The sequence below is a fragment of the Heptranchias perlo genome, chromosome 20 (assembly GCF_035084215.1).
Source record: "Heptranchias perlo isolate sHepPer1 chromosome 20, sHepPer1.hap1, whole genome shotgun sequence".
NCBI classification, from domain to species: Eukaryota; Metazoa; Chordata; class Chondrichthyes; order Hexanchiformes; family Hexanchidae; genus Heptranchias; species Heptranchias perlo.
Genome location: NC_090344.1, coordinates 22,754,727 through 22,768,078, shown reverse-complemented (window position 1 = coordinate 22,768,078; position 13,352 = coordinate 22,754,727). Strand labels below are relative to the sequence as shown.

At 44.4% G+C, this 13,352-nt stretch overlaps 8 non-coding genes across 8 annotated transcripts; all 8 read right to left on the bottom strand.

Moving 5' to 3' along the window:
• Positions 1–506: 506 nt before the first annotated feature.
• Positions 507–579, bottom strand: trnak-cuu (transfer RNA lysine (anticodon CUU)). Its single transcript has one exon. It is a non-coding gene; the product is annotated as a tRNA-Lys (tRNA).
• A 1,666-nt stretch (positions 580–2,245) lies between these two features.
• On the bottom strand, positions 2,246–2,318 carry trnaf-gaa (transfer RNA phenylalanine (anticodon GAA)). Its single transcript has one exon. It is a non-coding gene; the product is annotated as a tRNA-Phe (tRNA).
• A 1,017-nt stretch (positions 2,319–3,335) lies between these two features.
• trnak-cuu (transfer RNA lysine (anticodon CUU)) lies at positions 3,336–3,408 on the bottom strand. The gene has a single exon. It is a non-coding gene; the product is annotated as a tRNA-Lys (tRNA).
• A 2,850-nt stretch (positions 3,409–6,258) lies between these two features.
• trnaf-gaa (transfer RNA phenylalanine (anticodon GAA)) lies at positions 6,259–6,331 on the bottom strand. The gene has a single exon. It is a non-coding gene; the product is annotated as a tRNA-Phe (tRNA).
• Positions 6,332–7,349: 1,018 nt separating this feature from the next.
• On the bottom strand, positions 7,350–7,422 carry trnaq-cug (transfer RNA glutamine (anticodon CUG)). The gene has a single exon. It is a non-coding gene; the product is annotated as a tRNA-Gln (tRNA).
• A 2,828-nt stretch (positions 7,423–10,250) lies between these two features.
• trnaf-gaa (transfer RNA phenylalanine (anticodon GAA)) lies at positions 10,251–10,323 on the bottom strand. Its single transcript has one exon. It is a non-coding gene; the product is annotated as a tRNA-Phe (tRNA).
• A 1,018-nt stretch (positions 10,324–11,341) lies between these two features.
• trnak-uuu (transfer RNA lysine (anticodon UUU)) lies at positions 11,342–11,414 on the bottom strand. The gene has a single exon. It is a non-coding gene; the product is annotated as a tRNA-Lys (tRNA).
• Positions 11,415–13,094: 1,680 nt separating this feature from the next.
• Positions 13,095–13,168, bottom strand: trnai-aau (transfer RNA isoleucine (anticodon AAU)). The gene has a single exon. It is a non-coding gene; the product is annotated as a tRNA-Ile (tRNA).
• Positions 13,169–13,352: the final 184 nt, after the last annotated feature.

Genomic DNA, 13,352 nt, shown 5'->3' with positions numbered 1-13,352 from the left:
GATCTGAGAGAGGGGAAGGACTGCCGAGTATGGGAGAGTGTAAGGCGGCTCAGGGCGCATCTGTGTAAGGGGCAATCAATAGGTATCAGAGCAGGTGAATGGCGCTGACAAGGTTCAAAGTGAATCATGGACTCTCTGAGGGTATCGGAGAAGGTAAGAGACAGAGCGTATCAGCGATGATAAGGAGCACAGGGAGAATCAAATGGGGTAAGGGGGGATCAGGAGGTATCAGAGAGGCGAATTGTTCCAGCGTTGGCATCTCCTAAATATTACATTTTCTGACCTTCAACATTTTTAATAACAACAAAAAGTGAATCCAATTGAACCGATAACCTGTCCGTGTCCCATGTGGAGGGAAAGAGAAGGTAGAATCGATAGGGAGTGGATATTTGGCAACGCTCACGGTTTCCTTTCACACAGCTCAGGGTTGTGCCTGTTTCGAATTTGGAGACAAGAGGTTGCACTTTAAAAATTTTATCACCGAGTGTGAGAAGTGGAACACAAATCGCCCAACGTGGGGCTCGAACCCACGACCCTGAGATTAAGAGTCACATGCGCTACCGACTGAGCTAGCCGGGCCGACTGCTGAAACTCTTCCCATCTTATCATTGCAGAGAGACAATTGTTGGCTTTTCTGCTGGAATTCCGTTCGTTCCACAATCTCAGGGTATCGACTTCTGAACACCAGTTTTTTCATTCTGGGGTGAGTCTGATGTCTTTTACCATTCGTCCAGCTCCGCGCTGAGCAGTATCGGAACATCGGGACAAGAGAAGGCCATTCAGCCCCTCGAACCTGCTGCCCCATTCAATTGGATCATGAGTTGATCTGAAATTCATCTCTGTTTCTCCGTCTTGGACTCATATTCATTGGTACCCGAATCGAAAAACGATCTGTCAATATCAGACTTCAAATTATGAATTGAACCACAATCCACATCCTTTGGGATGAGAGAGTTCCAGCTTTCGGCCGTATTTTGTTTGCTAAAGTGATTCCTGATTTCTTGCATGATTAGTCCAGCTCCAATTTCATTTTGGATTCGGCCAACAGAGAGAGAGAAAAAGGCCGTCTTCACCGGAGATTGATCCTTTAGCGATCTCTCACAAATCAACTGAAACCAGTCGGAATGTGAATACCATTTCACTTTTCCAAAATACAGGGAGTGACATTCATTGTGGAAACTGTCTGATGTCGCTCACTGCAGAAATATCCATGTCAGTGTGAAGGAGCTCGCTTGCAACCTTCGAACCTTCAAAAGTCGAGGGCAAAATGAAACGATTTGCTCAAATTTGAGATCCAGAGAAACAGAATTTAGAGCAAGGTTCTGTTTATTGAGAAAAAGCAGATGAAACATTCATTCCGGAACGATACAGAATCCTATCAGCTCTAAAGGCAACGGTTACCCCGTGTTTTGAACACGCAGCCTTCTGGTGACGCATTAAGAAACGCAGATGGTAGCAGGAAATTGAAAAGTGGGAATTGATAGATTAAGTGTGTGGACAAAACTGTGGCAAATAGTGTTCAATGTGGGGGAGACCGAGGTCATACACTTTAAATCTAAGAAAGATAAATCAGAGTATTTTCGAAATGGTGAGAAACTCGGTGCTGTGGAGGAGCAGAGAGATTTAGGGGTCAAAGTACAGAAATCGCTGCAGGCACAAAAATTAATTAAGCAGCCTAATGTGCCGTTGGTACGGCCGGTGAACTCGTTTGCAAAGAGTCTACCGTAATATCATGATCAAGGATTCGATTCTTGCAATTTACTTTATTTATTTCGCGTTGTTGTAACTTTCAAAATCGAAGCTTTACAAAGAAAATCCACAGACAAATTCACGGGGACCGTTTTTTGAATTACATCCATTGTAACTTTGCCCCTGGGCCGGAGAAACACGTCTTTCGCTTTATTTGTCTTTTTCCAATTTGCAGATAAACGTTTAACTCGCGGCCTGTTCCCATTAATGATCAGCAGCAGCAACAGACAGACAGAGCGGGTCTGACCGCCCCGAGATGTGGAAAATGGAGCAGTTTCGGACAAATCAAATAGTCACCTGGCACCGAGAGAGACAAAACCAAGAGAAAAAGGCAGAAGGTAACAGAGAAATAACAGACAAATACAAACGATATAAATAATTCCCATCCTTGATGTCTCTCTATTCAATCCCCAATCCTTCAGTGGCGGGAATTAAATTTCACTGCAAATAAATCCGAGAATCGAAGCAAGGAAGAAGAAAGCAAACAAACAAAAACTGCCGAAACTCGGCATTGAACCAAGGACCTTCAGATCTTCAGTCTAACGTTCTCCCAACTGAGCTATTTCGGCTCTGTACCCAACGATTACTTTGTGTTATTGTCGTGGAAGAAAATATAACCCCAGGAGGAACTGCCCCTCCTGTTCATTCCACAATTCATGTATAAACATCGTACTCGTAGAGATACACCCACAGTTCATATATAAACATCGTTGTCATACGTAAACTACCAAAGTTTATAAATCAACAGCGCAGTCATACATCCACACAAAGTTTGTGGGAGGAAGATCGGTACCGACCGCCGATAGAGCTCTCAGAGGCGGAAGCAGCAGCGACCGATCAAACTCTTGATCTCATCCTTAACACAGACCGGTAGATCCACCTGTGAAGTTACACCGCACTTTGATAGCAGGGACGGTAATTGCTTCTGAGAAGGCCTCAGGGCGTCTCATCGCTTCTTAGTGGCGATCCATGGTGGCAAGGGCATCTCAGAGAGGGGAAGGTACTATCAGAGGGCATCAGAGAGTGTAAGGGGGCTCAAAGAGGAGAGTGGGAAGTCAGATGGCATCAGAGAGTGTATTAAGATCTGAGAGAGGGGAAGGACTGCCGAGTATGGGAGAGTGCAAGGCGGCTCAGGGCGCATCTGTGTAAGGGGCAATCAATAGGTATCAGAGCAGGTGAATGGCGCTGACAAGGTTCAAAGTGAATCATGGACTCTCTGAGGGTATCGGAGAAGGTAAGAGACAGAGCGTATCAGCGATGATAAGGAGCACAGGGAGAATCAAATGGGGTAAGGGGGGATCAGGAGGAATCAGAGAGGCGAATTGTTCCAGCGTTGGCATCTCCGAAATATTACATTTTCTGACCTTCAACATTTTTAATAACAACAAAAAGTGAATCCAATTGAACCGATAACCTGTCCGTGTCCCATGTGGAGGGAACGAGAAGGTGGAATCGAGAGGGAGTGGATATTTGGCAACGCTCACGGTTTCATTTCACACAGCTCAGAGTTGTGCCTGTTTCGAATCTGGAGACAAGAGGTTGCACTTTAAAGTTTTATCACCTAGTGTGAAAAGTGGAACACAAATCGCCCAACGTGGGGCTCGAACCCACGACCCTGAGATTAAGAGTCTCATGCTCTACCGACTGAGCTAGCCGGGCCGACTGCTGAAATTCTTCCCATCTTATCATTGCAGAGAGACAACTGTTGGCTTTGCTGCAGGAGTTCAGTTCGTTCCACAATCTCAGGGTATCGACTTCTGAACACCCGTTTTTTCATTCTGGAGTTAGTCTGATGTCTTTTACCATTCGTCCAGCTCCGCGCTGAGCAGTATCGGAACATCGGGACAAGAGAAGGCCATTCAGCCCCTCGAACCTGCTGCCCCATTCAATTGGATCATGAGTTGATCTGCAATTCATCTCTGTTTCTCCGTCTTGGACTCATATTCCTTGGTACCCGAATCGAAAAACGATCTGTCAATATCAGACTTCAAATTATGAATTGAACCACAATCCACATCCTTTGGGATGAGAGAGTTCCAGCTTTCGGCCGTATTTTGTTTGCTAAAGTGATTCCTGATTTCTTGCATGATGAGTCCAGCTCCAATTTCATTTTGGATTCGGCCAACAGAGAGAGAGAAAAAGGCCGTCTTCACCGGAGATTGATCCTTTAGCGATCTCTCACAAATCAACTGAAACCAGTCGGAATGTGAATACCATTTCACTTTTCCAAAATAAAGGGAGTGACATTCATTGTGGAAACAGTCTGATGTCGCTCACTGCAGAAATATCCATGTCAGTGTGAAGGAACTCGCTTGCAACCTTCGAACCTTCTCTGTCAAGAAGTATTCCGACTTCGTTCAAGCCAACCTCGTTTTTTTGGATATTTTTCATATGCCTATTATCCAACCGCAGAATAAATGGTGGAAAATCAGACGCACTCAGCTGGCAATGCTTGCGGTACATTTTCTGGCAGACAAGACACACATTCGAACCCAAGAATTTGCGAGACAATGAATGTTAAGGTAAAAGGTTGCCTTCGTGTCCTCTAACGACCAACTTTTCAGTTCGCAGCGAAACGCGCTAACCTATTGCGCCACAGAAACAGAACTTGCAAATGTTGAAGGACTAATTCATCGAGCTGACGCTTCAGGTTGCCGCACTCAATGTAACAGCTTTCTTCCAATCAGTTTACTTTTCCAAAATAAAATGTGTGCAGCTTGCACGAGTCAAAATCTGTGCTGTATTATTTCTGAAAATTAAACTCACCTTGCCATTAAACACCTGTATGTTGAAAGACTCAGTCCGCTCGTGGAAGAGAGGATTGATTTTTGAGCTGTGATTCGCCATTCTCTGTTCCAGTAATATTCAGGTTTGCGGAAAATGAGATGAGATGAAATGAGCAGGACAAACCAGCAGGTCTGTGACACTACACGGTGTCTACAAAGTTGTCTCTTGCACTTACAGTGAAGTGGACGACAATTTTCACTCTTAAACCAGTAATTATTATGTTAAGAAAAAATGTGGCCGTGAAAGACTCGATTTCAGCGCGGTGACACGGGCCAGAGTAAAGTTCAGTTCATGCGATTGCCGAGTGGCGAGAGGGTGGATTTGTAACTCCTGTGCGGCTGCGCTGCGCATTGTCCAGATCTGTTTGGAGCGATATTCCCTTCAATTCATCACTTACAGGGACAGTTTGATTCTAAGTTTCTTTTTCCCGTTGCTTGGTGAGATTTCAGAAATAAACGCGACCCGTGCTTAACCCAAACTCGTCACTAACACATTGACCGATACAAGGCGGCCACACTCTGCACTTCAGTGAGATGAAAGCCGACAGCGATTTCTCGTCGATTCCAATGGCGAAAAAAACTCATTCAATGAAAGTGCAGGTCATTGAGGTGCCTTTAAATTCCTGATTGTTTGCACAGAACTTCTTCCCAAAGCGTTTGAGATACACGTGGGGCGATTTGGGGACTTCTTCTCCCTCTTTGCAAAAGTTTCATCCGCAGCACAAGATCAAAAGTCGAGGGCAAAATGAAACGATTTGCTCAAATTTGAGAACCAGAGAACCAGAATTTAGAGCAAGGTTCTGTTTATTGAGAAAAATCAGATGAAACGTTCATTCCGGAACGATACAGAACCCTATCAGCTCTAAAGGCAACGGTTACCCCGTGTTTTGAACACGCAGCCTTCTGGTGACGCAGGAAGTAATGCAGATGGGAGCAGGAAATTGAAAAGTGGGAATTGATCGATTAAGTGTGTGGACAAAACTGTGGCAAATAGTGTTCAATGTGGGGGAGACCGAGGTCATACACTTTAAATCTAAGAAAGATAAATCAGAGTATTTTCGAAATGGTGAGAAACTCGGTGCTGTGGAGGAGCAGAGAGATTTAGGGGTCCAAGTCCAGAAATCGCTGCAGGTACAAAAATTAATTAAACAGCCTAATGTGCCGTTGGTACGGACGGTTAACTCGTTTGCAAAGAGTATACTGTAACATAATGATCACGGACTCGATTCTTGTAATTTACTTTATTTATTTCGCGTTTTTGTAACTTTTGAAATCGAAGCTTTCAAAAGAAAATCAACAGAAAAATTCACGGGGACCGTTTTTGAATTACATCCGTTGTAACTTTGGCCCCTGGGCAGGATAAACACGTCTTTCTTTTGATTTGTCTTTCTCCAATTTGCAGATAAACGTTTAACTCGCGGCCTGTTCCCATTAATGATCATCAGCAGCAACAGACAGACAGAGCGGGTCTGACCGCCCCGAGATGTGGAAAATGGATCAGTTTCGGACAAATCAAATAGTCACCTGGCACCGAGAGAGACAAAACCAAGAGAAAAAGGCAGAAGGTAACTGTGAAATAACAGCCAAATACAAACGATATAAATAATTCCCATCCTTGATATCTCTCTATTCAATCCCCAATCCTTCAGTGGCGGGAATTAAATTTCACTGCAAAGAAATCCGAGAATCGAAGCAAGGAAGAAGTAAGGAAACAAACAGAAACTGCCGAAACTCGGGATTGAACCAAGGACCTTCAGATCTTCAGTCTAACGCTCTCCCAACTGAGCTATTTCGGCTCTGTACCCAACGATTACTTTGTGTTATTGTCGTGGAAGAAAATATAACCCCAGGAGGAATTGCCCCTCCTGTTCATTCCACAATTCATATATAAACATCGTACTCGTAGAGATGCACCCACAGTTCATATATAAACATCGTTGTCATACGTAAACTACCAAAGTTTATAAATCAACAGCGCACTCATACATCCACACCCAGTTTGTGGGAGGAAGATCGGTCCCGACCGCCGATGGAGCTCTCAGAGGCGGAAGCAGCAGCGACCTATCAAACTCTTGATCTCATCCTTAACACAGACCGGTAGATCCACCTGTGAAGTTACACCGCACTTTGATAGCAGGGACGGTAATTGCTTCTGAGAAGGCCTCAGGGCGTCTAATCGCTTCTTAGTGGCGATCCATTGTGGCAAGGGCATCTCAGAGAGGGGAAGGTACTGTCAGAGGGCATCGGAGAGTGTAAGGGGGCTCAAAGAGGAGAGCGGGCAGTCAGATGGCATCAGAGAGTGTTTTAAGATCTGAGAGAGGTGAAGGACTGCCGAGTACGGGAGAGTGTAAGGCGGCTCAGGGTGCATCTGTGTGAGGGGCAATCAATAGGTATCAGAGCAGGTGAATGGCGCTGACAAGGTTCAAAGTGAATCATGGACTCTCTGAGGGTATCGGAGAAGGTAAGAGACAGAGCGTATCAGCGATGATAAGGAGCACAGGGAGAATCAAATGGGGTAAGGAGGGATCAGGAGGTATCAGAGAGGCGAATTGTTCCAGCGTTGACATCTCCTAAATATTACATTTTCTGACCTTAAACATTTTTAATAACAACAAAAAGTGAATCCAATTGAACCGATAACCTGTCCGTGTCCCATGTGGAGGGAACGAGAATGTAGAATCGATAGGGAGTGGATATTTGGCAACGCTCACGGTTTCCTTTCACACAGCTCAGGGTTGTGCCTGTTTCGAATCTGGAGACAAGAGGTTGCACTTTAAAAAATTTATCACCGAGTGTGAAAAGTGGAACACAAATCGCCCAACGTGGGGCTCGAACCCACGACCCTGAGATTCAGAGTCTCATGCTCTCCCGACTGAGCTCGCCGGGCCGACTGCTGAAATTCTTCCCATCTTATCATTGCAGAGAGACAACTGTTGGCTTTGCTGCAGGAGTTCAGTTCGTTCCACAATCTCAGGGTATCTTCTTCTGAACACCCGTTTTTTCATTCTGGAGTTAGTCTGATGTCTTTTACCTTTCGTCCAGCCCCGCGCTGAGCAGTATAGGAACATCGGGACAATAGAATGCCATTCAGCCCCTCGAACCTGCTGCCCCATTCAATTAGATCATGAGTTGATCTGCAATTCATCTCTGTTTCTCCGTCTTGGCCTCATATTCCTTGGTACCCGAATCGAAAAACGATCTATCAATATCAGACTTCAAATTATGAATTGAACCACAATCATCATCCTTTCGGATGAGAGAGTTCCAGCTTTCGGCCGTATTTTGTTTGCTAAAGTGATTCCTGATTTCTTGCATGATTAGTCCAGCTCCAATTTCATTTTGGAATCGGCCAACAGAGAGAGAGAAAAAGGCCGTCTTAACCGGTGATTGATCCTATAACGATCTCTCACAAATCAACTGAAACCAGTCGGAATGTGAATACCATTTCACTTTTCCAAAATAAAGGGAGTGACATTCATTGTGGAAACAGTCTGATGTCGCACACTGCAGAAATATCGATGTCAGTGTGAAGGAGCTCGCTTGCAACCTTCGAACCTTCTCTGTCAAGACGGATTCCGACTTCGTTCAAGCCAACCTCGTTTTTTTGGATATTTTTCATATGCCTGTTATCCAACCGCAGAATAAATGGTGGAAAATCAGACGCACTCAGCTGGCAATGTTTGCGGGACATTTTCTGGCAGATAAGACACACATTCGAACCCAAGAAATGCGAGACAATGAATGTTGAGGTAAAAGTTTGCTTTAGCGTCCTCGAGTGGGTTCGAACGACCAACTTTTCAGTTCGCAACGAAACGCGCTAACCAATTGCGCCACAGAAACAGAACTTGCAAATGTTCAAGGACAAATTCATCGAGCTGAAGCTTCAGGTTGCCGCGCTCAATGTAACAGCTTTCTTCCAATCAGTTCACTTTTCCAAAATAAAGGGTGTGCAGCTTGCACGAGTGAAAATCTGTGCTGTATTATTTCTAAAAATTAAACTCACCTTGCCATTAAACACCTGTATGTTGAAAGACTCAGTCCGCTCGTGGAAGAGAGGATTGATTTTTGAGCTGTGATTCGCCATTCTCTGTTCCAGTAATATTCAGGTTTGCTGAAAATGAGATGAGATGAAATGAGCAGGACAAACCAGTAGGTCTGTGACACTACACGGTGTCTACAAAGTTGTCTCTTGCACTTACAGTGAAGTGGACGACAATCTTCACTCTTAAACCAGTAATTATTATGTTAAGAAAAAATGTTGCCTGAGAAAGACTCGATTTCAGCGCGGTGACACGGGCCAGAGTAAAGTTCAGTTCATGCGATTGCCGAGCGGCTGCGCTGCGCATTGTCCAGATCTGTTTTGTGCGATATTCACTTCAATTCATCACTTACAGGGACAGTTTGATTCTAAGTTTCTTTTTCCCGGTGCTTGGTGAGATTTCAGAAATAATCGCGACCCGTGCATAACCCAAACTCGTCACTAATACGTTGACCGATACAAGGCGGCCACACTCTCCACTTCCGTGAGATGAAAGCCGACAGCGATTTCTCGTCGATTCCAATGGCGAAAAAAACTCATTCAATGAAAGTGCAGGTCATTGAGGTGCCTTTAAATTCCTGATTGTTTACACAGAACTTCTTCCCAAAGCGTTTGAGATACACGTGGGGCGATTTGGGGACTTCTTCTCCCTCTTTGCAAAAGTTTCATCCGCAGCACAAGATCAAAAGTCGAGGGCAAAATGAAACGATTTGCTGAAATTTGTGAACCAGAGAACCAGAATTTAGAGCAAGGTTCTGTTTATTGAGAAAAAGCAGATGAAACATTCATTCCGGAACGATACAGAATCCTATCAGCTCTAAAGGCAACGGTTACCCCGTGTTTTGAACACGCAGCCTTCTGGTGACGCAGGAAGGAACGCAGCTGATAGCAGGAAATTGAAAAGTGGGAATTGAGAGATTAAGTGTGTGGACAAAACTGTGGCAAATAGTGTTCAATGTGGGGGAGACCGAGGTCATACACTTTAAATCTAAGAAAGATAAATCAGAGTATTTTCTAAATGGTGAGAAACTCGGTGCTGTGGAGGAGCAGAGAGATTTAGGGGTCCAAGTGCAGAAATCGCTGCAGGTACAAAAATTAATTAAACAGCCTAATGTGCCGTTGGTGCGGCCGGTAAACTCGTTTGCAAAGAGTATACTGTAACATAATGATCACGGACTCGATTCTTGTAATTTACTTTATTTATTTCGCGTTTTTGTAACTTTTGAAATCGAAGCTTTAAAAAGAAAATCCACAGAAAAATACACGGGCACCGTTTTTGAATTACATCCGTTGTAACTTTGCCCCTGGGCAGGATAAACACGTCTTTCTTTTTATTTGCTTTCTCCAATTTGCAGATAAACGTTTGACTCGCGGCCTGTTCCCATTGATGATCAGCAGCAGCAACAGACAGACAGAGCGGGTCTGACCGCCCCGAGGTGTGGAAAATGGATCAGTTTCGGACAAATCAAATAGTCACCTGGCACCGAGAGAGACAAAACCAAGAGAAAAAGGCAGAAGGTAACAGTGAAATAACAGCCAAATAAAAACGATATAAATATTTCCCATCCTTGATGTCTCTCCATTCAATCCTCAATCCGACAGTGGCGGGAATTAAATTTCACTGCAAATAAATCCGAGAATCGAAGCAAGAAAGAAGAAAGTAAACAACCAAAAACTGCCGAAACGCGGGATTGAACCAAGGACTTTCAGATCTTCAGTCCAACGCTCTCCCAACTGAGCTATTTCGGCTCGACACCCAGCAGTTACTTTGTGTTATTGTCGTGGAAGAAAATATAACCCCAGGAGGAATTGCCCCTCCTGTTCATTCCACAATTCATATATAAACATCGTACTCATAGAGATACACCCACAGTTCATATATAAACATCGTTGTCATACGTAAACTACCAAAGTTTATAAATCAACAGCGCACTCATACATCCACACCCAGTTTATGGGAGGAAGATCGGTACCGACCGCCGACAGAGCTCTCAGAGGCGGAAGCAGCAGCGACCGATCAAACTCTTGATCTCATCCTTAACACAGACCGGTAGATCCACCTGTGAAGTTACACCGCACTTTGATAGCAGGGACGGTAATTGCTTCTGAGAAGGCCTCAGGGCGTCTAATCGCTTCTTAGTGGCGATCCATTGGGGCAAGGGCATCTCAGAGAGAGGAAGGTACTATCAGAGGGCATCAGAGAGTGCAAGGGGACTCAAAGTGGAGAGCGGGCAGTCAGATGGCATCAGAGAGTGCATTAAGATCTGAGAGAGGGGAAGGACTGCCGAGTATGGGAGAGTGTAAGGCGGCTCAGGGCGCATCTGTGTTTGGGGCAATCAATAGGTATCAGAGCAGGTGAATGGCGCTGACAAGGTTCAAAGTGGATCATGGACTCTCTGAGGGTATCGGAGAAGGTAAGAGACAGAGCGTATCAGCGATGATAACGAGCACAGGGAGAATCAAATAGGGTAAGGGGGGATCAGGAGGTATCAGAGAGGCGAATTGTTCCAGCGTTGGCATCTCCTAAATATTACATTTTCTGACCTTCAACATTTTTAATAACAACAAAAAGTGAATCCAATTGAACCGATAACCTGTCCGTGTCCCATGTGGAGGGAACGAGAAGGTAGAATCGGGAGGGAGTGGATATTTGGCAACGCTCACGGTTTCCTTTCACACAGCTCAGGGTTGTGCCTGTTTCGAATCTGGAGACAAGAGGTTGCACTTGAAAAATTTTGTCACCGAGTGTGAAAAGTGGAACACAAATCGCCCAACGTGGGGCTCGAACCCACGACCCTGAGATTAAAAGTCTCATGCTCTACCGACTGAGCTTGCCGGGCCGATTGTTGAAATTCTTCCCATCTTATTATTGCAGGGAGACAACTGTTGACTTTGCTGTAGGAGTTCAGTTCGTTCCACAATCTCAGGGTATCGACTTCTGAACACCCGTTTTTTCATTCTGGAGTTAGTCTGATGTCTTTTTCCATTCGTCCACCTCCGCGCTGAGCAGTATCGGAACATCGGGACAAGAGAAGGCCATTCAGCCCCTCGAACCTGCTGCCCCATTCAATTAGATCATGAGTTGATCTGCAATTCATCTCTGTTTCTCCGTCTTGGACTCATATTCCTTGGTACCCGAATCGAAAAACGATCTATCAATATCAGACTTCAAATTATGAATTGAACCACAATCCACATCCTTTGGGATGAGAGAGTTCTAGCTTTCGGCCGTATTTTGTTTGCTAAAGTGATTCCTGATTTCTTGCCTGATGAGTCCAGCTCCAATTTCATTTTGGATTCGGCCAACAGAGAGAGAGAAAAAGGCCGTCTTAACCGGAGATTGATCCTTCAACGATCTCTCACAAATCAAGTGAAACGAGTCGGAATGTGAATACCATTTCACTTTTCCAAAATAAAGGGAGTTACATTCATTGTGGAAACAGTCTGATGTCGCTCACTGCAGAAATATCCATGTCAGTGTGAAGGAGCTCGCACCAGCAGGGAAAGGTTAAGGTAAAAAAGACTGAGATGGTCGGAAAAGTAAAGGTGCAACCCAGCTGATAAATTCGTAGCTAATGTCTCCACATTTTTGTCTCTTCGCCCTCACAGTGAAAGAAAACAGCAATGTGAGTAAAATATACTAATGGTCGCTTGAAGACTCTGACGATGCCGAGACAGATGCCAATGTAGCTTCAGATTAACTAATTCTGAAAAGTATTATTTGAAATAACAAGTCGTACATTGTAAACGAATTTAGTAAAGAGATTGGTGACTGGAAATAGGTCGTGCACAACTTGATATTGCTGTACATCGGAATAGAAAACGAGATTGGGTGGACAGAAGCAGTTGGAAAGGATCGCCGATCGGCTGAAGACTATGGTGAAATTTTAGACCGGCTGCAGGGCTTTCTCGCAAGCGGCTCGTTGGTCCAGGCGTTTGATTCTCGCTTTGGGCGTTTTTCTCATGGAATATGCGAGAGATCCCGGACGAGCCCTGTTATCTCACTGCTTTTTAGTGAAAAGTCACCAATTGGATTCTGACATCTTTGCAGTTGTTCGAATTGAATTATATTTGAGCTCCAGAGGACAAAGTGCAGAAGTTTCCAAGGCGCAACACACACGGAGTAAATAAAATGTCTCAAGATGATGTGGAGATTGAAGCTGAATGTGAATTTACCCCAATTTAGGCGGTCTCATTGATATTAGATGACGGGATCGAGAACCACATATCCAAGTTTGCCGATGACACAAAGATAGACAGAATTATAAGCAGTGTGGATGGAAGAATGAGATTACAGAGAGATATTACTAGATTAAGTGAATGGGCAAAACTGCGGCAAATGGATTTCAACGTAAACAAGTTTGAGGCCGTCCACTTTGGACCTCAAAAAGATAGATCAGAAAACATATTAATGGATGTTACTCCAAAAAATTGACCTCATGACATTTTGTGTGGATTCGCTTGTTTCTCAAGTCTGCCAAACTTTTAAAAGTTACCAAAATATTGCAATAGGAACCTTATGGCCCGTACGGGGATCGAACCCGCGACCTTGGCGTTATTAGCACCACGCCCTAACCAACTGAGCTAACCAGCCATGTAGACATCTTAGCTTTATGGGCTTACCCGCGTGTTGGGTACTTTGTGTTTATTTTTCACCAGCTGACAGGGTTTTTGAACGAATATTGAATAAACAACATCCCTTAAACATTGTTACTTGTTTCTGTATATACTGTCGAGGATGTAGATCAAAATTAACAAACAAAGAGCACTTTAATGTC